Consider the following 25680-nt stretch of genomic DNA (forward strand, 5'->3'; position numbering starts at 1 on the left):
ATGAATTAAATTAATTAAGAGATAATTAAGTTAGGAGTTTTAATTAGATTAATATACTCCTATTATTATCCAATTAGGTTATTTATTATTATCCTAGATATATTAGATATATAATGAGATAATAATTGGGAATTCTATTCCGAATTGAATTCCTATTAAGTAACCTATTCCTATCTAACTAGGGTTTAGATACAAGTGATTATATATACCCCCCTACTACATGAATTTCGACTAAGCTCCCTAATCCCCCCCCCCCCCCTTTGTGATTTTCGAAATTTGCAAGTTAGAGAGAGAAAGAGAATTCGACTCCCCTAGTTCGTGGACAAGAATTCATACAGCTTCCATCGATCGATTAATTTCATCTATCTTCTTTTTCTTTGATCTTGTGTTGGTTAATTAGAGGCAATCTATTTTGGTTGCATCTCATACGGTTGATTTTAACTTAACCTCACCGTGTTTTACTTCGTGCTTGGGAACTCGGAGAAGAGTTGTGGGCGCTTTATTAACAACGGTAGATTGTTCTTCAAAAGGTATTTCTTCTTATCCCTCTTTATATGAAATAACGATTAACGGATCCTATGGTTAAAAGGAAGTAGGCTAAAATTTTTATATTTCCGCTGCTATACCTTAGTCTAATTTCCTTCAGTGAATACGGTGTTTGTCATCATTCGAACCCCACTAGAACGAATTCATCATATTTTGTAGTACATCACATAAAGAGACAAACAATAGAAAAATATTCATGAAAAACGAAGGAATCGTCTGAGCCACAACTAAGAAACACTTCACAACTCACTTGAAAAGGCATTTTACCATTCAATTAAAGAGCCTCTACCAAAGTATATCCCTTAGATAACTGAAAATGAATTTCTTATGTCGCTCTACTAAGGAAGGAAGACCCAAATATCGTTATGTATTCAGGGGGGCTTTAATTTCTTCCTGAACATCCAGTGTAATGTTTGTGCTCAAAAGAATATCAGACTTTTGCAAGTTGGCAGACTGCCTCGAAATATTCTTATAGACACCAGGTACTTGCCTCGTATCATCGCCTTCATAATACATTAATATTTTTATACTTATACATATTAATATAAAAAATCTATTATTTATTTTATTAAATTTTTATTTTTATTTTTTATTATTTAATATGATACTTTCTGATTATTATAGATCTTGAGAATTTTACAATATCGTATTTTCTTCATTTTACTTATAAAGCTCGGGGTAAGAAAAAGATGAAATAAGGGCTAAATCACCATTACAGTTCACAATCAGGTTCAAGTTAATCCAAACCAAACATTAGCTAACAAATCAACTCTTAAATTGGTAAATTTTGATAAATTAGCCTAATTATAATCAATTTTTATACCTAAAGTTTATAAAATTTGGGTTAATTTATCCGAATTTGTCAAATTGAGGGGTAAGTTGATACCTAAAGTTCAATTTTGGCTAAATTAATTTGGATTGTTAATTTTATGAGTCATTTTGACCCTTAATTCCAAAAAAGACTTTTGGTTTTCATGTTTTTTTCTTCAGAATACATGTTTGTGGTTGCAAAATAATGACTGCATTTTGTACCTTTAAAACATTAAGTAATTTGACCTAACACCATCAAAATTGATTGCGTGGAAGGGGGCATATGTGTCTAAAAAAGATTATTTCTCCTTATTTCTCCCTCCTATCGTCTTCACTTTTCTTTTCTTTCCTTCTCGTTATAATCTCCCTTTCTCCTTCTTCTGAATCCCAAATGAAGAACGAAAAGTTCATTATCTTATTAACACCTTTGAAAAAAAATTGAAGTCCGTATCGAGCTACCTTGCTTCTCATATGCACACTTGATACAATTAAAATCGCATGCAAGAACCTAAAGTTGTGAAACACTATTCTTCAGAGCTTTCAAATCATCCATAAGCATACACTTAAAAGCCATATGTGGTCTAATATAAACAACCGTTAAGTAAGATATAGAATGATGCAAACGACCATTGTAAATCCTAACTTTCATACGAAGAAACTGCCCATGAAGTTGATTAGAGATGAAAAGTTCACACACACACACACACACATATATATATATATACACACACACACACACACTCATTCTTTAGCTCTTCTAAAAGTATCATGCAATAGAGCAGAACATCAATTTGATTGTTGCTAGTTCACAAATCTCAACACCAAGCTCGTTTTTCCTTTTCCCATATCCCCCAAAAGCACATGAAATATGTTATGTTTGTAATCAATACCATATTGGAATTGCATTCAGCTCAAAATTCTAATTGGAATTCCTTCCCCAATGTGCATTGAAATTGGTGGTGGTGTTGAAGAAGTGATTAAAGGAAGCCCAATTATGTTAAATATTAGCACTATATGTCAAAAGAATCTCTCCCAAAATGAATTAATCATTTGATTGTTTGAATATGAAATCAACGTAAACCCAAACTCTATATGAACTATCACTAGAAAATATGAAAATTCAGCTTGCTAAATAAAAACTGTTTCTGCAATGGAAAATTTTCATAAAGAACAAACTTGCAAAAGAAATCTAGATAATGAAAGATTTTAATGAGTAATAAAATTACTTTGAATACATCCTTAGATTGTATAAAAGGTAGAAAGAGAAATTAAAAAACAACCAACTAAAAATAAAAACCAAAAAACGCAAAACGGAGAAGGAAATAGGATAGTGATTGCGTGAATATAAGAATGAATTATGAATTTGAAATAAAAAAATTACTTAATAATTAAATAAATAATTCATTGACTACTAATTGTAATTTGATAAAATTAAAAATAATTCAATGAAATTTTGATATTTCAAATTTGAAATATATGACTGATGATAAAAAAAAATATAGAAAGAAGATAGTTAATTGTAAAATAAATTCTAAATACACTACGCCAAAACGCCCTTCAGACGACGATTAAAAATCGTCATCCCGCGAGATATAAATCTGTCACGGGGCTCACTGCCATCTGTTGCCCCTTCAGATAACAGTTAGGTTCTGTCATGTGATGGTACGACACATGACATTATTCTATCTGCGTACTGTTATATTAATCTTTGTTACGATGCAGCTTATTTATTATCACTGTCACCTTTAATGTCATCACATGACATACTAATAATTAAAACCGTCAAGTTTACGTGTGGAAAATTTGCATATTGAATTTGCGATGACAGTTCGTATAATAATTTCTGCCGTCATAGCTTGTTTTAGATGGCATAGGTCTTAATCAATCATGTCAAATGATTTATTTTCAGATGACAGATTCATTTATTTCAATGTCTTTTTATTGTTCTTTATATGACATTTTTTAAAATTAAAATATCACTTTTTGCCTTCTTCTTCACATCGATTTCTGGTTTTTACCTGAATAATTAACACACTCAAATTTGAACAAGAAATTCTGTATAACAATAGTTTTAATTTTATTGGATACCAATACTCATAATCTGTTTACATATTTAACATACATTCCTGAATTAAAACTAAAAAAAAAAATAACCAATACATACATATATATATATATATATATATATATATATATATATATATAAGAGGGCTCTTGTGAGAACCCTTTCTTAGAGGAGAACACTTTCTTAGGTAAGAACCACTAAAACTACGTAGTTTTGAGTCTAAAAATTAAAAAAAAAATGCTACTGCCAGGAGGGTTTGAACCTTAGACCCTTTGTTTACACTCCATATTACTTAACACTGAGCTAATTACTTTTCTTGTGTGTTATGTCGCGCGCTGATTAATATATCACTGCACTTCTAGCTTCTATTGTTTAATATTTGACGCATGCACTTATTAATATCGATTAAATGTGCATTATAATGAATTATTAATAGAAAAAAAAGAAACGTGCATAATAATGAATTATTAATAGAAAAAAATCTAAGAACATGCTCTAATTTCTTATTTATTTAATTCGTCCATATTTTTGTAATTTATGTTTTAAAATGTTAAGGACGATGTTCTAAATATTGTTACATGTGTTCTTAACTTTATAATTTGTGTTCTAAAAATTAAGTATAATGTTTAAAAAAATAGTAAATATATGGAACATTTTTGCATTTGTTCTATAATATAATTTATAACTCATATTCTAAATAACATAACGTATGTTCTAAAAAACATAACGTATGTTCTAAAGTTTATAGTTTGTGCTCCAAAAATTAAGTATAATGTTCTAAAAAAATCAGTAGATATCTGGATTGTTTTTTCATTTGTTCCAAAAATATAATTTATAACTCATGTTCGAAAAAACATAACACATGTTCTAAAAAACATAACGTATGTTCTAAAAAATATAACGTATGTTCTAAAGTTTGTAGTTTGTGTTCCAAAAATTAAGTATAATGTTTAAAAAAAATCAGTAGATATTCGGATCGTTTTTTCATTTGTTCCAAAAATATAATTTATAACTCATGTTCGAAAAAACATAACACATGTTCTAAAAAACATAACGTATGTTCTAAAAAATATGTCGTACGTTTTAAACTTCATAGTTCGTGTTTTAAAAGTTAAAATATATGTTGTTTCAAAAAAAAAAGTAAAATTATATGTTATAACGTATGTTTAAAAAAATATATTTTCTTATATAACATAACAAAATATAAAGAAATTAAATAAATAAGAAATTGGAGCATGTTCTTGAATTTTTTCTATTAATAATTCATTATTATGCATATTTCTTTTTTTTCTATTAATAATTCATTATTATGCATATTTAATGAATATTAATAAATGCATGCATCAAATATTAAACAATGAAAGCTACAGTGCGATGGTATATTAATCAGCACGGCAAATATCAAACAAGGAAAGTAATTGGCTCAGTGGTAAGTAATTTGGAGTGTAAACAAAGGGTCCAAGGTTCAAACCCCTATGGCAGCAGTGTTTTTTTTTTAATTTTTAGACTCAAAACTACGTAGTTTTAGTGGTTCTCACCTAAGAGGAGGTTCTCACTTGATCCCTCCCCTATATATATATATATATATATATATATATATATATATATATCACTATGCCATTTTCCCTATCACATGACAGACATTTGTTTTCGTGTTGTCTGAATATTTTTCGTGACAATATTTTAAATTTCTGTCATCTGAAAGTGTAATTAAAAACGCGCTCAAATCATATGTGGCGTTCCAATGACAGAATCCTGTCATTCAAAGAAAACGCGCGTTTTTGTTAAATTTCACTTGCTCATCAGATGACGCCTGCAATAAATGACTGTCATTGCATGAGAAAAATAAAAAAAGCGGCAAATGAAATTTCACTTACGCGGCCATATACCAAATTTAGGCGCTCGATGGTTTGACTGAAATTTCAGCTCATATATAAACCCTTTCTCTCATCCAAAACCCCATTTTAGGTTACGCAATCTTCATCCCTCTCATCTCTCTCTATCTCCATGGTTGATTCCTACATGCAATCAGTGAGCTCGAAACACGGTACTGGTAAGTATCTATTGATTTTCATTGTTCCTTACTCTATCTTTTCCTCATCCAATTTACTTTTGTGTATGTCGATTTCAGCAGCTGGAATAAGGATCTATTGATTTTCAGACCTATCGTTGAAAGGGTTAGATCTCTCACTTAGATACACTGGTTTTATTGTATTCATTATTAGATTCACTGCTGAAAAGCTTGGGTCTTTATCTTTTTTAACCTAGGGCAATACAGTGCCTGATGCTGAAGATGTTCTGATTCCTTTTTATTTGAACATAATATTTGCAAGGATAGTAAGAATGCTATATGGGAAAGGTTAACTGAAGAGATTGTCAATAAGCTCTTGCGTTTAGCATATGGGAAGATTTCTTTAACTTATTGAGTATATATTATTGTTATGTTGGTTTGAACTAACTGGTTACATGTATGATGTTGTTGTGGGTGGTGCTGCTGAAATAGGTTTACAATATATCTTCCACTTGGCTTGTTATCTGAATGAGTATGTGTATGTGTATGAAGCATGTTGGCCTGTTTATGCTTGATGTTCTGTTTAAGAAGCTAGAACTGATTGAGTGTGTGTATAAAGCATGTTTATGTTTGATATTCTATTTAGGAAACTAGAACTCATTGAGTATATGTATGATGTTGTGGGTGATGCTGCTGAGATAGGTTTACAATGTACCTTCCACTTGACTTATTATCTGATTGAAACCATTCAGAATGGTGATGAGTTTTCAATGCTACCAGCATAAGTTATGAACTTGTGGTTAGAGCATCGCAAACTTCATCACCGTGCTCACTTTTCAACGAGTACAATCCAAGTGGGATGAACATTATAAAGGATTATGTATGTGCATTGTCATTGACTGCTTGCTTGAATACCTCATGCATGAAGTGATTGGTATGAATGTGAGTTATATTGCTATGAAATGATTGGTATGTGCATTGCTATAGAACTATTTAGGAAGCTAGAACTCATTGAGTTAGATAGAACTGTTTAGGAAGCTATAACTGATTGAGTATGTGTATGAATGTTCATTAGGCATGTAGCTCATTATGCATAGTCTAACAATATGAATGTTCATTGTGATATGTGAATACTCCTATAGTTATACTGCTAGAACTGATTGTGTATGTGTATGAAGCATGTTGGCTTGTTTTATATTCTGATTAGGAAGCTAGAATTGATTGAGTTTGTGTATGAATGTCCATTGAGCATGTGGCTGATTAGGCATACTCTTAAGCTTTGAATGTTCATTGTGATTGACAATACTCCTATAGTTATATTACTAGAACTGATTGTGTATGTGTATGAAGTATGTTGGCTTATTTTATGTTCTGTTTAGGAAGCTAGAACTGATTGAGTTTGTGTATGGATGTTCATTGTTTGTGTATGAATGTTCATTGTTTGTGTATGAATATTCATTGGGCATCTAGCTGATTAGACATAGTCTAAAGCTGAAAATGTTATGAACTCACCTGATTCCTTTTTATTTGAACATGAGTTATGCTGCTGAGATAAGTTTGTAGTATACCTTCCACCTGGCTTGTTATCTCATTGAAACCATTCAGAATGGTGATGAGTTTTCGATGCTATCAGCATAAGTTATGAACTTGTGCTTAGAGCATTGCAAACTTCATCACTGTGCTCACATTTCAACGAGTACAATCCAAGTGGCAAGTATATTATAAAGGGTTTAAAGCTATGAATGTTCATTGTGATATGACAATGTACCTTCCACTTGGCTTGTTATCTGATTGAAACCATTCAGAATGGTGATGAGTTTTCAATGCTACGAGCATAAGTTATGAACTTGTGGTTAGAGCATCGCAAACTTCATCACCGTGCTCACTTTTCAACGAGTACAATCCAAGTGGGATGAACATTATAAAGGATTATGTATGTGCATTGTTATTAACTGCACTACAAGAAATTTGGTCTATAACGAGAGTTAATCTCGTCGTTAATTAAATAAATACCATCGTTATTAACTTATAACGACCGTATATACCATCGTCCACCCTCGTTAAAACCTCCGACGCTAAAGGTATTAACGACGGTATACCGTGTCTCGTCGTTAAAACAAAACAACGACTGTATGCTGCTTGTCCTTACTACTCAATAATTAGGACAGTAATGACCGTCGTTGTTAACTGATTTCACCGTCGTTATTAAGACATATTAATGGGTGAATAAACTGTCATTATTTACATAATTCACTGTCGTTATTATGACATTTTAATGAGTGAATAAACGGTCATTATTTCCATTCTTCACCGTCGTTATTATTAAACGTTAATGATTGAATATACGATCGTTATTTCCAAAAATCACCGTCATTGTTATTATACTTTAACAAGTGAATAGACAGTCGTTATTATAACCTTTTAATAAGAAAATAAACCGTCGTTATTTCCAATTTCTACCATCATTATTATAACATTCTCACGAGATAATAGACCGTCATTATTTCTATATGTACTGTCATTAGAAATGCTATTTTACAACTAAGAGATCAGTAATTATATCATGAATTAAAGTGTTGTGACACTAGAATCATCTAAATACACAATAAATACAAATTCAATAATTGAAACGTAAATTCAATAAAATATAAACCAATTTGTCATTTAACAAGATTGAAAATAAAAGTGCAAAACTATGAACTGAAATGTGTTCTTGTTCTTTCTAAAATAGGAAAACAAATCATCTTGTTTCGTACATTAATATGATATAATCAAAGGCATATATAATCTCCATGACATCTATAAAGCTACTTCAACAGTTTGTTCCAAATCTCATCCCAGAAGAATAATCCAACCGAACAGCACAATTAGCTCCGCTGTTACAAATGTAAACATCCAATAATAAGGGAAAGGTATAAGAGAAAAGAATAAGCAAAGACTTAGACAAAGCGTATTGGTCTATATTAGTAAGATGGACCAAAACAAACATTATTGGCATAATATTGAACATTATTGGTCTATATTAATCATATACTCCTATATTATAAGGTAATAAAGTTTGAAGATAAATAAACCTCAAGTACTTTTTCGATGTCCATACTTTTTCTTTTGTGGGTGAAATTAAATATATACTAAAACTCTCAAAGTAAAACAAAAACTTACTTGAATTTTGGGGAATAAATGAGAAGCTAGACGCTCTGGAGAAAGAAAAAATGAACTTAAAATTAAAAGATATAATGTAAAATATTATGAACAATTTTTCTGCCACATGTTATACATCATAAAAAATGCCTATAAATAATTAGGCAGAATAGACAAGAGAATATGAGACATGTAATTACCAACTCATGCATCAAGAGTAAAACTGTAAAAATGTATATTAGAATAGAAATTACAGCCTATTAAATTTTTAGCAACATAAGCATTCAATTTGCATTAACTTGATCAGCCTGTAAACAATCATTCATTAATTAAAGGGAAAAGTACAAAAATAAACGCTATTGTTAGGGTCATTTTCAAGCATAAACTATGAGAATTAAAGGTTGTCAAACAGGTACCTTGAGGTTTATATCAAGTTTTTAATGTGCAACAATGGCTATTGAAATAAATTATTTGATTCAATCCAGCTAATTTCCAAGTTAAACTCAAAAAAGCACCAAATCTTAGACAAACATAAAGCTATGGAAAAATCCAACTGAGAAAATTTAAATTCTTTACTCTATGCAATAATCATTGACAAATCAAACAATCCCATGTTGTTATTGTTATCACTGCTTAGGCTCAGCAAGTTACATGATGAAAATTGTGTGTTTAGCTCAAACATCAACTCAAAACACACAGTAACGCAAAACTGAAGCAAAAATTAATGGAAAAATTTAAGCAATTGAATTTTGATAGCCTGAACATAGTTTTTAAAACCTGGGACAACTTAATTTCTTCTACAAATTTAGAGCTATTTGCTTATAGTTAAGTTTTTAAGTTTGCATTTGGGTTTAGTAGTTTGTTTTCATATAAATTGTTTGCATTAAATTGTAAAACGCATCCCACAGCCAAACAAAATCTCAGAACTCAACTTTACTACCAAAAAGTCAGATTGTTATGTAATATGCATTGAAACTAAAATAATCAGCATCAAATATATCCCATGTGATTTTTGCACCAGATTAAAACAACAATTAAGAGAGATATGACACTGAGACACATGATTTTTTTCTTTTTACAACAGCAGTACACTAATGAAAATCTAAGCACACAAAGCATGAAGAAAAGCAAAGATAATAGACATAGTATCATTTCATTTCAAACTTCTCAATTTACTTCAAAACTCGATATCACCAGTTAGCTCTTAAACAAACTTTGGCAGAAAACAAAAATAATAATGCATCCCTAAATCCATTAAAACAACACACAAAAATGAAAAGAATGTGAATATAAAACAATCCAAATTAACACCAACTAGATTCTTTTATCATTGAACTACACAATTTTTTCCCTATATTCAAGCACATTTTCCTACAAATAATTAGACAGAAACAGACAACTAACATTGAGAGAACACACATTCATATCCTTTGTATATCAATCCTTGAAAGCACTAATAAGAGACCTTATAATGATGGCACTTTATCTAGAGTAATGATGCAACCAAGCTTAAGTAATAATATAATGAAATTAGAGGATATGAATGTACCTTTTGATGCTCATCATTAGTATTTGATGAAGTATTTGTATCTGAGTGTTCCACACGTTCATTCTCCACTTGGACTAATCGATTTTCAATTTGCTCCAAACGATCTATAAGCTTACGGTTTTCCTCTTCCTTATCATGGAGGGTTTGGTGTTTGTAGCAACTGCTGCTGCTGTTACTGCATTTTCATTTGGGGAAGTTGTGATGGTTGAAAATTAGCCGATGAAAGGGACACCAAAAGCTAGAAGTATGGTCCTATTACACCTTACAATGCCTACTGCTAGTATTTTTCGCAAGTGAGATACATTTTCACTTCTTTGTATTATTTAGATTGATGTAAAAGTTGTGAACTTTCTTGTATCATTTTCATTGAGGAATTCTTAATTTTCTCTATCTTCATTTCATTCTCTGGTTATTCTTTAACTACTTCACAAATTTAAGTAGATGTTCCTCTCCAATTTAATAATTTGGGGTGTTGGTTTCGTGTACATATTATTGTTGCTACAACTCTTAACTTTAAAACCTCAAATACAGATGCTTTGCTCTATAATTCAATCAAAGGTACAAAATTTAAGATGAAAAGTTTAAATTTTGACAAGTCTCATGTCCGGGGAGGGATTAAAGACTCAATCTAGTTCAGAGATTCATAATGGGTGTTTTGTCACTCCAAACTTTACTTTGGAGGTTGGATCATACAGATTAGATTTATGCTTATTTCGGTTCTTATTCTAGACTTATTCCAGAACTCGATCATGCAGATCCTAATTAACAAGTTGGATTACAATTAGGGAAATTTATCCCCTATCTTATATTAATCAAATCGGATTTTGTAATTAATTACACATTCAATTAGCTAATTCAATACACAAGTTATTTTTCTAGATTCTTTTTTCCTCCTCGAGGTATGCATTTTTATGATTAGTATGGCCAGGTTTAAGGATATTAGTTTGTAGGTTTTTAAGGATGTTTTGAGTTGTTGACTTTGTAGATCTACTACTACTTTAAGGTAAGAATAAGAAATTGCATGTTTGGATTAATGTGGATTGGATTTTTTATGATATCAACTAAAATAGCACATAACAGGTGATTAGATTTGGGTTCTGCATAACTTTCAAACAATGTTTTCAGAACCTGACTGGATATTAAACTAGATTTATAATTGGGTTAGGGATCATTTGGTTCAACCAATTGACTCGGATTGGTCGGACTGGATGACGTAATAATAATTAAATAAATAATATAATATATATTTATATATAATTATAATTATAATAACTTATTATAATCCAAAAACTTAGCAAAGACAAAACTCATTCTCTGATGTTGCATCAAGATAGTTCAGCTCATAAGGTCTTAACCTTAAATGATTCTCTGCTTTAACTCTTCCTAAGTTCACCTCATCCAAGCTTTTATTTTTCAATGAAGTCAGCAAATAACTTAGCACATGCAGCAACTAGTTAATTTAGTTAATTAATCAATTAGTTCATAGCAAAATTAGACAATAGCTTGCGGAGAAGAATCAAGAGAGAGAACATGCAAAAGGGAAGCAGTCGAGACTGAGAGAGCAAAGTAGAAGACTAAGAACAGAAGAAAATCGAAGAAAAAGCACGGTTGTTGAGAGTTTTCGAATGACTTTTCAATTTTTATTTTTAATAATTAAAAAAATAGGGTGAATCCGGTTTCCATGTTGACACCAGTTTCAGACGGGTTGTTGCAAATTGAAAAACTCATACTAACCCAAACCGGAAAGCAATCCAATTCCGGTCCAATTCTGACAACATTACTTTCAATCTTAGTCTTCCCTATAAATTATTTGAATAAATTATTCCGTACACATTAATTCTTAGTAATTTTGATTAGGAAAAGTCCTATAGCATTTACTACATTCTAAAGAAGTGAAAATCCTATCAATAGAAATGACATTTTACATAGGCTATAACTTATATAGAAGCCATAAAATATAATAGGGGTAAGGTATTAAAACAGATTTATGGTTTTTGGAGAAGTATCAATTTAGGCTCCACGTACAAAATAACACCAATATAGGCTTAACATTTTAAAAAATACCAATTTAGGCCTCGATAACGGAACGAGACATGTCATTGATATTACTCCGTTAAGTTCTATCAATTGTACGTGGAGGAAGAAGTCAGAACTTAATGGAGTAATAGGAATGACATGTCCAATCTATTATCCGAGGTCTAAATTGTTACTTTTTTAAACGTCAAGCCTATATTGATGTTATTTTATCCGTGGAGCCTAAAATTGATAACCATAAACCTGTTTTGGTACTTTATCCCAATATAATAATATATAGTGGCCAAATAATATATATTCTAATTTGGGTCCATGAACTAATAGGATTAATAAGAAGAGACTTTCTTTCTTTCTAATTCTAAGATCCTAAATAGTGTAATCAGTACCATAAGAGTAAATGCAGTGTCATTTTCATCTATGCTTAAAAGTGAGACCCCAACAAATGAATGATAATTACGTTATACAATTCTTAGTTTCTTATATTTTGTGAAATATTGACATAAGATAGTTGGCACATGTCAAGTTAATATGCAAACTACTTTTTTGGTTGATTTAATTACAAACAGCACTCTTAAATATTGTTGGTAAAACCATTTACTATCATTCTCTGTACCTTTTTCTGTTTTGATTATTATTTAATGTATCTTCAAATTTTTTGTTAAACTACTTATCCATTTGATGTTGTTTCTATATCTGTTACCGGATAGGGCATTTTATATCACCATTTAAAGGTAGGGGAAGGACTCCAAATAATAGGTGACCTTTAGCTGGCCAGGGTGAAGTAGAAAGTTGCACACACTTAGTTATACATTTTAGGCATGTTTTACAATGTCTGAACTGACAAACTGAATAAATAAATTGAATCAGATGCAGTGACATGAAAATAAATTGATGAAAAGTGCTGATCTACACTTTCGTATAATACCTATATATTGCCTTGTAATATTAACAGAAAATGAAGGATTTTATTGAAAATTGAAGAAATAACAGTTGCAGTAATCAAAATGATACTTCTGCAAAATAGAATTACTTAATACACCTAATGAATCAATAATCCATGACAAGTGATAAAAGGACATTTGGACCTATGAGTTGGCTCTTTAATTGCAAAATTTAACATATTCATAGACACAGTAAATTCAAGAAAGCAATGCACTAGGAACATATTCGGGTAAGTTGGTCGTGTTGTCCATTATGGTTGTATCCTTCTGCTTGCTTCTATCAATATGGACTTGACACTGTATCCTCATTTGAACCCCAAACACATAGAAACTGAATTTGTATAGTTTTTTAATTCCTTATATGTATAAGTTTTTTTTTGTTTTTGCACTCAATAAACACTGTACCCTCATGTTCACCACATCCCTCATCTCTCTAATCTTAATTCGTACTAGCCCTAAAAAGCTTAACCTTATTAATCTACTTTATAGGTTTCCAATTTCAGAGTTTAAGCAAATAAAAACTGACAGCAATTTCTCTGAAATAAATAAAACCAGTCTTACCAATTTGGGAACAAAATTTCTAAACAACAAAAAAAGCACAATCAAATTATACAACACTGAAAATTTAACAATTCCACTAAAAAATCAACTTATGTTAAGATGAATTCCACCAATTGACTTTTAATTTTCATAAATTGGAACATTGAACAAACATACCTGAGTTATGCTACAGCTTCAACTTTATCTTTTCACTGCTAGTAGACGTTGAGTTACGGAACAGCTTCAACACTTCAACTTTTTGGTGCTCGTGAAAGTTTTCTGAACTTATCTATACCGAATATAGAGAAAAAAATATAATGAATGGAGGTGTGGAGATGGTGTGGGCGATAATGATGCATAACGTGAGGTTTAAGGATTGTGCTCGTGAAAGTATCTAGACTGATACAGAATGTAAATGCGATTACGAAACAGAGGAGGTGTGGAGATGTTGAGCGTGGCGGCCAGGTTAACATCGTGAGGTTTTGGGGGAAATCGTCTTCTCAAAATATCATTATCCCCAATATTTAGGGATTTGCTTCAGAGTTGTTTTGCTCTAGAGTTTGTTTTGTTTTCAATGACCCCGCTATATTAATTTGGGTGCTATATCTATTTAATTTACGTAAAAATAGAATTTCCTATTTAGAGTGGAATTTTTTTTACAAAAATTTAGTAAGATTTTAGCGCCAAATTTCTGAAGATTTATTGTGAAGGTAGTATTAATAAATAATGACCGTCTTTTTTCTAGTTAATAAATGATAATATCAATAACGATAGTAATATGTGTTAATAACAATAACTTCAATTTACAGTCGCTAATAATGTAATTTTAAGCGAGAGTAATTTTTTACCCACGTAGAAAAGCATTTTTAACAAGAGTATCAGAGGTACCTTCGTTAAATTTGGACGTTATAGAATGAATTTCTTGTAGTACTGCTTGCTTGAATACCTTAACCATGCATGAAGTGATTGGTATGAATGTGAGTTATATTGCTATAAAATGATTGGTATGTACATTGCTATAGAACTGTTTAGGAAGCTAGAACTAATGGGAATACTCTTATACCTACGAGCTATACTGCTAGAACTGATTGAGTATGTGTATGTGTATAAAGCATATGTTGGCTTGTTTTATGTTCTGTTTAGGAAGCTAGACTGATTAAGTATGTGTATGAATGTTCATTGGGCATGTAGCTCATTAGGCATAGTCTAACAATATGAATGTTCATTGTGATATGGGGATACTTTTATAATGTTCCTTTTCACTTGGCTTGTTAACGTACAAAAAAAAAGCATTCAACATGGTGATAGGTTTATGATGCATTCAGCACAAAGAGAGTCTCTTGTGGCGACAACATCATAAAACTCATTACCAAGTTCATTGTTCAACGAGTACAATCCAAGTGGGAGGAACATTGTAAAAGGGTCAATTTAGGCTACTTGCATGTTCTGATATGCCTTGCAAACGATAAGATGTCTTTTGATTGACTTGAATATACATATACATACGAAATGAATAGCAAGCTCTACGTTATATTACAAAAGGGGGGGATGAGTGTTGCCTTTCGGTTATAATTGAAGGTCCAAAGCTCCTTAACTATCTTGACTAGAGAAAGGAAATTTGGAATTCGAATGAGAACCACATTTGGAGCTCACGTTGCCTTTCGATTCTCCTTTCACTTAGTCAAGATAGTTTAGGAGATCTGAACACCCTCATATCCACCTTGCATACTCCTCAGTCTATCTCCAAGTGAGCACATCAAAGATTTCACTGTTGTTGAGGTATTGCTCAGCAACTGCTTCTTGCCCAAGAAATGGCGCCTCAATATGGGGCTATAGTAGTAGATCATATATGTGCCACATCAGCTACAAATGCATAAAATAATTAGATCACAAACATGATTAAGTGTTTATCAAATGAAATAGATAAATGGTGGCATATCTAAACCGTGGCAGTGGGAAAGGGAGGGCGAGTAAGGAGACGAGGAAGATGAATCATCCCCTAAGGAGCCACGTTAGGATGATAAATCTTATTCCGGAAGCAAAACTGAGAATAAGAAGAGACATTGATTAGTGTATGTGTATACAATGTCATGTAGGTTCATATAGCTTAAGGAGATAAGTTAATATTACTGTTGGAGGTCTGTCTGGGAAATCCGGAGGGTAGCTAATTCTGATTTCAAATACACTCCTTTCATATGGGGTGTACTGTGGGCCTTTTATTCTGATCGACCATTTGAAGAAGTTATCATCCAAAGGACCTGTTATCATCCAAGATAAAAAGAATCATTACAAGTAAACAGAAGAAACCAGGAAGAGTTGAAGAACAACATATGGATTTGTTGGGGTTTAATGTCCTATAGACAATTGTTCTAGGATACAAACTTAATGTAAATGAATTGTTCTTTATATCATTTGTTTAATGAGATATATGTTTTATAACTATATAAAGGCAATCCCTTTTAAGCACTAAATAAAGTCTGATAAAAGGAAATCCGTAAGTTTATTAAAGTGATTATAAAGTGTTCATACAAGCATGAAGTGAGGCAAAACTTTATAGTAAACTGATAAACTTAAAACCACCCCAAGTCAAGTGATATGTTTGGGATTGACATATCACTGTTGAGACTTGTATGTAACAATGTCTTCTGTCCGACAGAAAGCTGATCTCACAAGCTTCATATATACAGATATCTGGACAGTTACATAGATCCGATGAAACGTTGTTCATTAGGATTGAGGATCCGATTTGAGATAACAGGATGGGTAGATTCATCCTTGTCACCTGTTCATCTCATTAGTATTAATAGGTATAACTAATCCTCAGACTCAAAGGAATATTAATTGGTATTCTGGATTACGAAATGTGATGCTTTGACTCTGGTGTAACACGATCCTTAATAGAGATGACTCTGGGGTGTGAACAGTAGATGTTGGGTATCACAGGAAGTAATTGCGGAGTCGTTATATATTGGATTGAGCATTTATCACTCCCGATAAATGGGAGATACATCCATGGATCGCTTGTGGAAGACTCGACTCTAAATCCTTGCAAGGTGATAGCTTAAGAGTAAGAAATACAGATTTCACTTAACCTATCTTTTTGAGTTGACTCGGCCTGTACAAGTAAAACAAACGTCTCGCTATATGTGACTTGACATCACTCATAGTCATAAGATTCAGTTCAAGGATGTAGTTGATAAAGGATCGAATTATACTGTAACTAATACGGAAAGGTTAACGACAGAATCAACCTGTCTTCTTATAGCTCTGGGGGAATGATTACGGACTTGCTAATCACATACTCTGTACATCATTCCGTTATGCAAAGATTAAATATAATTCTTTGAAAATTAATTTAATAACGTTGTATATGGCTAGAAGCAATAAGAACCTAATGGATCACACATAAGACTTGGAACCTAAAAGAGAGATAGATGTTAATTAATTGATAGAAGCCCAATTGAGCCCAATAAGGCCCATGGACATAAGGGGGTCGAAATTCATGTAGTGATATACATGAATAATTAATTTGATTTTGTTAATCCTAATTAGATTAGGAATATGAATTAAATTAATTAAGAGATAATTAAGTTAGGAGTTTTAATTAGATTAATATACTCCTATTATTATCCAATAAGGTTATTATTATTATACTTAATATATTAGATATATAGTGAGATAATAATTAGGAATTCTATTCCGAATGGAATTCCTATTCAGTAACCTAATTCTATCTAACTAGGGATTAGATACAAGAGATTATAAATACCCATTCCCTTGAGATTTTCGAAATCCAAGCAAGCCATACCCTACTTGTGATTTTCAAAATTCACCTAGTCCAAGAGAGAGAAAATTCGACACCCCTAGTTCGAGGACGAGATTTCTCTACGGCTTCGTTTGATCAATTGATTTTCATCTATTTCTTTTATCATTGATCTTGTGTTGATTAGTTAGAGGCAATCTAATTTGGTTGCTATTCAACGGTTGATACTAAATTAATCTTCCCGTGTTTTATTTCGTGTTTGGGAACTCGAAGAAGAAAAACAAACAAAAGGGAGAAATTCGTTTTACTACTCCTACATCAGGTCAGTTCACGTTTTCGCGGATTCCCGGAGATTGAACCGTCGGATCGTCGCGATTTTTGGACAGGAGATTCTAGACATATTCTTCCACGTTTCCACCGAAGGGATAGTCGTTCGGAGGTCTGGAAGGTCTGTTTCAGATAGGGGCAGATTGGTAGATAGTTTCTATCTCTTTTGAAGTTGGGGCACTTCGTTTGCAACGGTAGATAGAACTTCTAAAAGGTATTTCTTCTTATCCTTCTTTATATGAAATAACGGTTAACGGATCTTGTGGTTAAATGGAAATAGGTTAAAAATTTTATATTTCCGCTGCTATACCTTAGCCTAATTTCCAACAGTGGTATCAGAGCCATCGTTAAATCCGTTATTTCATATATGAAAATTTAGAAGTTTTTCAATAGGATTGAATAAATATTTATAGTTAGGATTAATTAACAACTTGTTTTGATTAATTGATTCTAAAGATAAATAAGTTTTAATTAATTGTTAATTAAAAGAGATTATGCGTATGTTCGTAATTATTTTGGTTGATAATCATTATAACGAAATCTATTAGTTTCATAGTTAGATTGATAAAATCAGTTTTATTAATTCTAAAGATAAAACGGAAATCTATAGTAGTTTTTCCTATTTTCTGAAAATCGTTTTAAAACCGTTTTAGAACTGATATATATATATATATATATATATATATGTATATATATATATATATTTAAAATCGTTTTTATATTTAAATATATATGTTTCAGAAATTGATAGTTTTCTGTTTTGATTATCGAATGAAAATTTGTTTAAAAGTTTGTTTTACCAATTTGTAAATCAAAATGTTAAATGAATTAAAATCAAAATAATTGGGACGTACATAATTAAAGTTTTGTATAGTTATATTAATCTAAATATTAATATAAAAGATACGAAAACTATTAGAAGTAAAATTGGATGAAAGTTAATTGATAAGTTAATGTGATTAACATAAATATTGCATAAGATAGTTATGTAATCAACCAATTAAATTTATTTAATTGAGTCTATGCATGTTTGGAGTTATGGACATATTTGGACCATCTTTAGTCTTTTGGTATTTTTGAAATAGGGCCTGCGAGTCCTGCCTTTCTACTATCTATTGTAATTTCTCCTCTCATCTGATTCCCTTCAATTCAATTGAAGTTTTCTTTAGTAGTATAGAAATTAATATGTAATTTCAAGGCGCCATGGAGAAAACGGAAGACCTAAAGAGAAATATGTAATAGTTAGTATTTCCTTAGGTTTGCCCTTTTATTCCGTCTCTGGCTCGACGGAATAATTTAGATGATATGTCCATAACGCCAATGTATGTGAATGTATGTGTCTGATGTATGCTAAAGCAAATCAAGACTAAGTTAGATTATGAGACCTAAAATAAAATCCCTCGTTAAAAAGTTAAGTAAATAAACAAGTTATTAAAATCGGTTGCCCCTCCCTAATATTATAATTCAGCCGGCAGTACTGGGGGCCTTTGGGTTGAGCAAACTCAAGCTCGGGGTCTTATGGTAACACCTGAATTATCGAAAATCATTTTTCATGAATATGGGGTAATACTTAAATTAGATTATGATAATTGGATGAGTAAACTCATGTTGTCATAAACTAATGGGCAAGACGGTTGGGATTAATATGAATAGCATATTAGTTACTAATGTGGTTAGTAACCCAATAACCTAGGAATCACATTAAAGATGTGATTGATTACATGAATCTACCTAATGAATGAGACTAGCTTGTTGAGTAAACTCAAGGCGAAATCTCAAGAGTTAGGATCCTAGCTCACTAAAGGATTTGTGAAATTCTTCGAATTAATATGGAGGGCTATTAATTTGGCAAAATAGTGGGAGCAATCTAAAATAAACTAAAAGGCCTATAATTTTAGATTGATATACTTTAAGCAAATGAATGACATACGTTTACTCTTTCTCACTCTCAAGTTTAAATTAAACCCACTCTTATAATCATGACTAAAACCAATCTGCAAAACATTCTTACCGATAACAAATTGAATGGTTCAAACTTCACCGACTGGTTTCGTAACCTCAAAATTGTTTTGAAGTTCGATAAAATAGGGTATGTACTTGATACATCGATACCCCCTCTCCCTGCTGATGATGCTCCCATTGAGGAAATTGATGCTTACCAGAAGCATAAGACTGATGATGATTGTTGAGCGATTTCCGCAAGTGCACGGTTTCGCTTGTAGTAATGAAAATATCGATCCCACAGGGATACGTTTTTTAACGAAAAACTTATTTTTGAATTTGTTAATTTCGAACTTGTTAGATTTACTATTGAATGTAAATGAAAAGTGAAATTTGTCTAATTGAATTTAGGAAATTGTTTAATTGAGTTTGTGGACTTTGAATACTTGAAAATGCTGGAATAAGATTTTATATTTAGAATATATCGATTGTTAGAAAGATCTTCTGATTTTAAGGGTGAATTTTACAAAACAGGAACATTTAGAACTTTTTAGAAAAACGAATGAATTTATTCATTTGCATTAAGCAAAGAAAACAACTTAAACTTTGTATCAATTAAGATGATGAAATAAATGACGGAACCTCTAATTAATTGGCTTTGAACGCGACAAAACCCTTTCGGGATAGTTGCCCTTACTCAAATTAAAACTCTTTCGAGATGATAATTTGCCTAAGTGTTCAACAAAGTTTCCTTGTAATGATTTTGAATTCAACTGCGTATTAATGAAAACACCAGCCTCACTTATATTGGATTGGTTACCATAAGTGCTGCATAACGATTTGTCGAATAGAACGGACTTTATTAGATGAAATATAAATTGATACAAGTTTACAGAGAACAAGGAGCATCGAGTTCTTCGAGGGCGTGCAAGTGAACGGCTTGATCGGTTCCTTTCCTTGGGTTTCCTAAGAGGTTGTCAGGCTCAGGGGCGAACACTCTACTCAATCTTCTCGCTGTAACTTCGTAATAGGGATTCGGTCGGCCACTACCATGATGCAAACTAAAACTGGAACAATGTCTAAACGCTACTGAGTTGTAATTAAACTATAAACAATATGTGTACCTCATCTTGTTTTGTACAGAATCTAATTTCTAACTCTCGAAATGTTTTACTTAGAACTTATACATAAGTTCTACGCTCTGATTCTATATCTATATTATAACATTTCATTGCATTTTTTCTCAACATCAACTCTTTATTTATAGATGTTGAAGGGTTGTGTTTGAAGTGATGTATCCGTTGGTTAAGAGTCGTGTCCGTTGTGAAAGGACGTCTTTATCCACTTGAACGAACGCGTTTCTTGGATCTCAACATGTGTAAAATGCATTTGGTAAATTTTCTGCACTTACCGAGGATAGCAATCCTCGGCCGTGAATGACGTAGCATTAAGTTGAACGTTGGACGAAGGGGAGAAATGGCTAAACCACGCGTGTTGCGGTCGCGGGTGGTGGATTCGCGGTCGCGGCTTGGTGAGTTTTCCGTTTCTTTGCTTTCGTTCGTGTCCTCGACTTGGTTCTTTCGATTTACGTCGTCTTTGACTCCTTTTGTAGGGTTTTTCTTCTGTTTTAGATCCTTTTTCGTTCCTATTTGGATTTTACCAAATATTTAGGTACATTGCAAGAAAGAAAGATATTCGAGAGTAAAAGTAATCTAAACAGATATAAATAACACGAATTTGTAATAAAAATGATGTAAATGTTAATGATATTTTAGGTATATTTTGGGCTTAACAAATCTCCACACTTAATCTTTTGCTAGTCCCGAGCAAAATTTCACTGAATTTATTCCTTAACTAATCTCTTTATGAAAATAAAACATATATCTTTGTGTTTACCTTTTAAATTAGTTAAGCCGAAAAGACTAACTTCGCATGGCAAATTTATACGCAAAATATCAAACTTACTTAGTATAAATACGATATATCATTCGTCTTGTATTTCAATGTTTAAATTGAAGTATTCGGGACGATGTAAGCACGCATGTTATTGAGTTTTTCATCTCAAGGCATTTCAAAGCACCAAATTTCCTTTCCCAAACTTGAATTATTATATATGATTTATTAAGTTTAATTTATTTGCTTAGTTACGCCCGTGATAAGGGTGGTCTCGATCGTAACTTTATATGCATTTTATTTGTGTTCGCTTAAGAGGTACCGACCATGCCATGGGTGGACGCAATCGTTACTTTAAACTTTAAACACGCTTAATTTTTACTTACTTAAACGTTCCTTTCATACCTCGATTGTGATAAGGGTGGTCGCAACCGTGGCCAAAAGTACGCTTTACTTATTATTTCTTCCCTTTCATACCTCGATTGTGATAAGGTTGGTCTCAATCGTGGCCAAAAGTTAAGAATACGATTTATTGATTATAAATTGTAAATTGGGAAAAAGAAAATTAGCACATTCATCCTATATTGACTTAAAATTCAACATGTATTATGGCTATAGTTTCCTTAAAAACTTCAATTGGTGTTAATGTAAGACAAAATCAAAACCGAGCTAAAAATTGTTAGTTCAATTTAATGCCTATAAACCTAATTGAAAATTTAAAATAAGATTTATTGTATCATGAATTTCATGATTATAAAATAGAGATTGAAAATAAAGAATTTATTACTTAAATACATTCACTCGAGACAATTTTTTACTTAAAATCGTGTCGAAGATTTGTGAAAAATATTTTGAAAAATATTACCCGTATAGAAATATTTATTTCTATCGATAATGATAACCTAAAAATAATCATAAAAATTTTAACTTATGATTAATTTATAAATGTAAAAATGATATTTCATAAAAAATGTTAAGTTTTTTCATTTGTTGCAATATACTTAAAAGTGTTGCAATTTACGTTGCATTTTGTATTTTTGAAAACAAACAAGTGTTGCATACATTCATTCATTCATTTGCATATATTCGGTCATTCATTCGTTTGCATAAAAATGATATATGTATATATCTCCTCCCACACTTAAATTGGACCATGTCCTCATTGGTGCAAAATGGAGATAAAACATTAAAGATAAAACAAACGGAAAGAAATGAAAGATATAGCAAAGAAAACATGCATCATAAAATTAAATTAAAATTGAAATTGTACGAAACATAAGAAAATAAAAATGTACGAAACTGAAATTAAAACAAGATAAGATAAAAATAAAAGATAAAACCTAAGCATTCGGCGGGGAATCCGGAGGTGTTGGTGAAGTTTCCACATTTCGGCGGCGGAAAAACGAAAGCATCCGATGCCGAGTCGATCTTTGCGCACGCCTCAAAGTATTGAGGTTGTCATTCATCACCATGTTGTTCTCCACCAAATCATCAATTCTCAAATTCATTTGTCTATTATTGGCATTGATTTGGTTCAAAATTCTCCTTAAATCCACCGGATCATTATCTTGTGTTGCTTGGGTTTGTGGTGCACCTTCCGCTCCTTCCTCCGCACCTCCTTCTTCGGTACCTACATTTTGGGAACTAGAAGCACCTCCACCCATAGTGCCACGAAGATGAGCAATACGGGTAGTATAAGAAATAAAAACGGGAGGAGCCGCAGAAACCAATAAATGAGCCCGCTCAAGAGCCGCAATGTCCAAAACCGGAACATATCCATGGTAGGTGGACATATCATAAGTTGCTAATTCATCCCGTGCTCCCAAAACAATAGCGGTGATTAAATTACCGAGAGGGGCCTGAGTGGTGTGAGCCCTCGAAGCACGATACAAATTGTCAAATATCATTCCAATGCTATCAACCCTTAAACCCTTGAACAAACAATCCCAAACAAACAAATCCCGGACTTGAATTTTTGAACTCTCAACACGACCAAAAAGTGAAAAACTCAAATACTTGTGAAAGAAGAACACACAATTGTCCTTAATCAACTTGCTCGAAGTGTTTTTAGAGTCAAAAGAAGTTTGGTCGGAAAGAGTTTGCCAAAAAGAGTTATTGTCAAAATCCCGAGGCTTATCATAAAAATCACTAGTAGGGAAACCAAACATATTTCCCATAGCCTCATAATCTATGGTATAGGTAGTACCATTATTCCGAAAAGAAATTTCCGTTCTCTTTTTGTTTATCTTTAAAGTAACCAAAAACTCAACCACATACTCTTGAATTTGGGGAAAACGCATAGAAGCAAAAGTTTCCCATCCCAAAGTCTCAATAAAAGCAGTAATTTGTGTAGTGAAGTTCAACTTCCTTACCGAATCAAAGTCAAGAAACTGCATGTCCACGAACTTACGATTAGCGTTTGAAAAGTGCTTGAAACGTCCAACTTCTTCCTCAGAATGAATGTCGAAATAAGCCCCGCAACTAATCCTTAGGCGATTAGCCTCAGTGACAGCCGGCTTGTGTCCAACACGCTTTGCTCTAGGCATGGTTATGGTGTTTAGGGTTTAGAGAAAAAGATGAAAAGAGATAAAAGCTTGAGGTTGAAGAAGAAGTAGAAGTGTTGTATAGAGACTTGAAGTTGAAAGGGTTAGGTGATTGAAAAGGGTAATGATGAAATTGGGAAGAGTAAAAGTAAGGTATTGGGAAGAGGTAAGAGTAGGGGATTGGTTAAAATTTGAGGTGATGTAAGGTTTGTGTAAGTAATAGGTATATATAGGGTTGAATAGGAAGATTAATAGGTAGAGTAGGAATAGGAAGAGGAATAGGTAGAGGTTGAATAGGAAAAGGTGGAAAAATAGGCCAAAAATCCGGACTAGGTGTTGCAGAATCACGCGTGTCGCGACCGAGGATGCGCATCCGCGGCCGCGAATCGCGTGTTTCAGCCAATTTTCCTTTGTATTTTGGAAGGATTTTTGCTGAAGTTACCGAGGATCGCACCATTCTCGGCCGCGGATCACGTCTGGCAGCGAATTGTTCTCTGAATTTTGAAGGAAATTGCTGAAGTTACCGAGAATTCAATAATTCTCGGCCGCGGATCACCCTATGGTCACCCAAATTCTGCATAGTAACTCCTATTTGTGCAATTTCTTGATAAATCCTATCCTGAACTCCTTGAAAATGTTATCTGTACTTAAAAACATAAATGGAAAACATTAAATGATAAGGAAAACCAAAGGTTTATCCTTATTAATGGGAAAAATAAATGAAAATGCTTTAATTAACGAATGTTAAATTAATAATAGGAAAAGTTTGGAACTCAAATTAATTGAAGCATTTATGTTCATTTATTAATGTAAGTTAAATGAATCTTTATTTAAGGAATTGAAACTTAGTTATTAACATTTAATATAGATTCATAAGTGTAGAATAATGAGTTTTAATGTTAGTGTAACCATATAATAAAAAACAAGATATAAAACAAAAGAGAAAGTTTTATTGAAATAGAAATATGTACAACATATTTACAAACAAAATAAACAAAAGCTATGCTAAAAACTCGTCCCTTTCAATCGGGATTTTCTTAGCCCTATAGCGGTCTATTTTCATCTGCACGAAGGCTTGACGTTCTGGTGCAGAAAGAAAATTTGGTCCTGATCGAAAAACTCGTTTCACTAGACCTTCATATTCTAAGAATTCATAGTCTAGCGTCGGGAAAGATTCAGCATCACTCCAAGGAACAAAAATACTTCCCTTGGTCCCTAGTATTATTCCACATATAATATTCCCGAACCCAACCTTCTTAGCCTTGGATCTAGATGCGGCAACAAGACCCTCCATCAGAATTTTTGAAGAATCAACCACGTTGCCTTGAAATATATCTCCAAGTACATAAAGATCAGATTCTTGGACGACACTACTGAACGTGCGACCGAACAGGATGTGACTCAGAAACTTATGCAAATATAGCATAGAGTTGGAATAAAAAGACTTATTATAGGCAAGTTTAGGGTTGAAAGGCCAAATGCCAGTGAGCATTCGCCAAATATCAGTGGACGTCATATCTCTTCCATGATGACATTTGGTAGTATCCTTCAAGGGAAAACCAAACCAAGCATGCAA

At 32.3% G+C, this 25680-nt stretch overlaps 1 long non-coding RNA gene across 1 annotated transcript; it reads right to left on the reverse strand.

Annotated features, from left to right (window-relative positions):
• Nucleotides 1–8048: 8048 nt before the first annotated feature.
• LOC136212007 (uncharacterized) lies at nucleotides 8049–14196 on the reverse strand. The gene is made up of 4 exons (XR_010679192.1): nucleotides 13815–14196; nucleotides 10123–10297; nucleotides 8595–8629; nucleotides 8049–8308 (listed from the first exon to the last, which is right to left on the reverse strand). It is a non-coding gene; the product is annotated as an uncharacterized lncRNA (long non-coding RNA).
• Between the last annotated feature and the right edge of the window lie 11484 nt (nucleotides 14197–25680).

This window comes from Euphorbia lathyris, chromosome 1 (genome assembly GCF_963576675.1).
Source record: "Euphorbia lathyris chromosome 1, ddEupLath1.1, whole genome shotgun sequence".
Classification (NCBI taxonomy): Eukaryota; Viridiplantae; Streptophyta; class Magnoliopsida; order Malpighiales; family Euphorbiaceae; genus Euphorbia; species Euphorbia lathyris.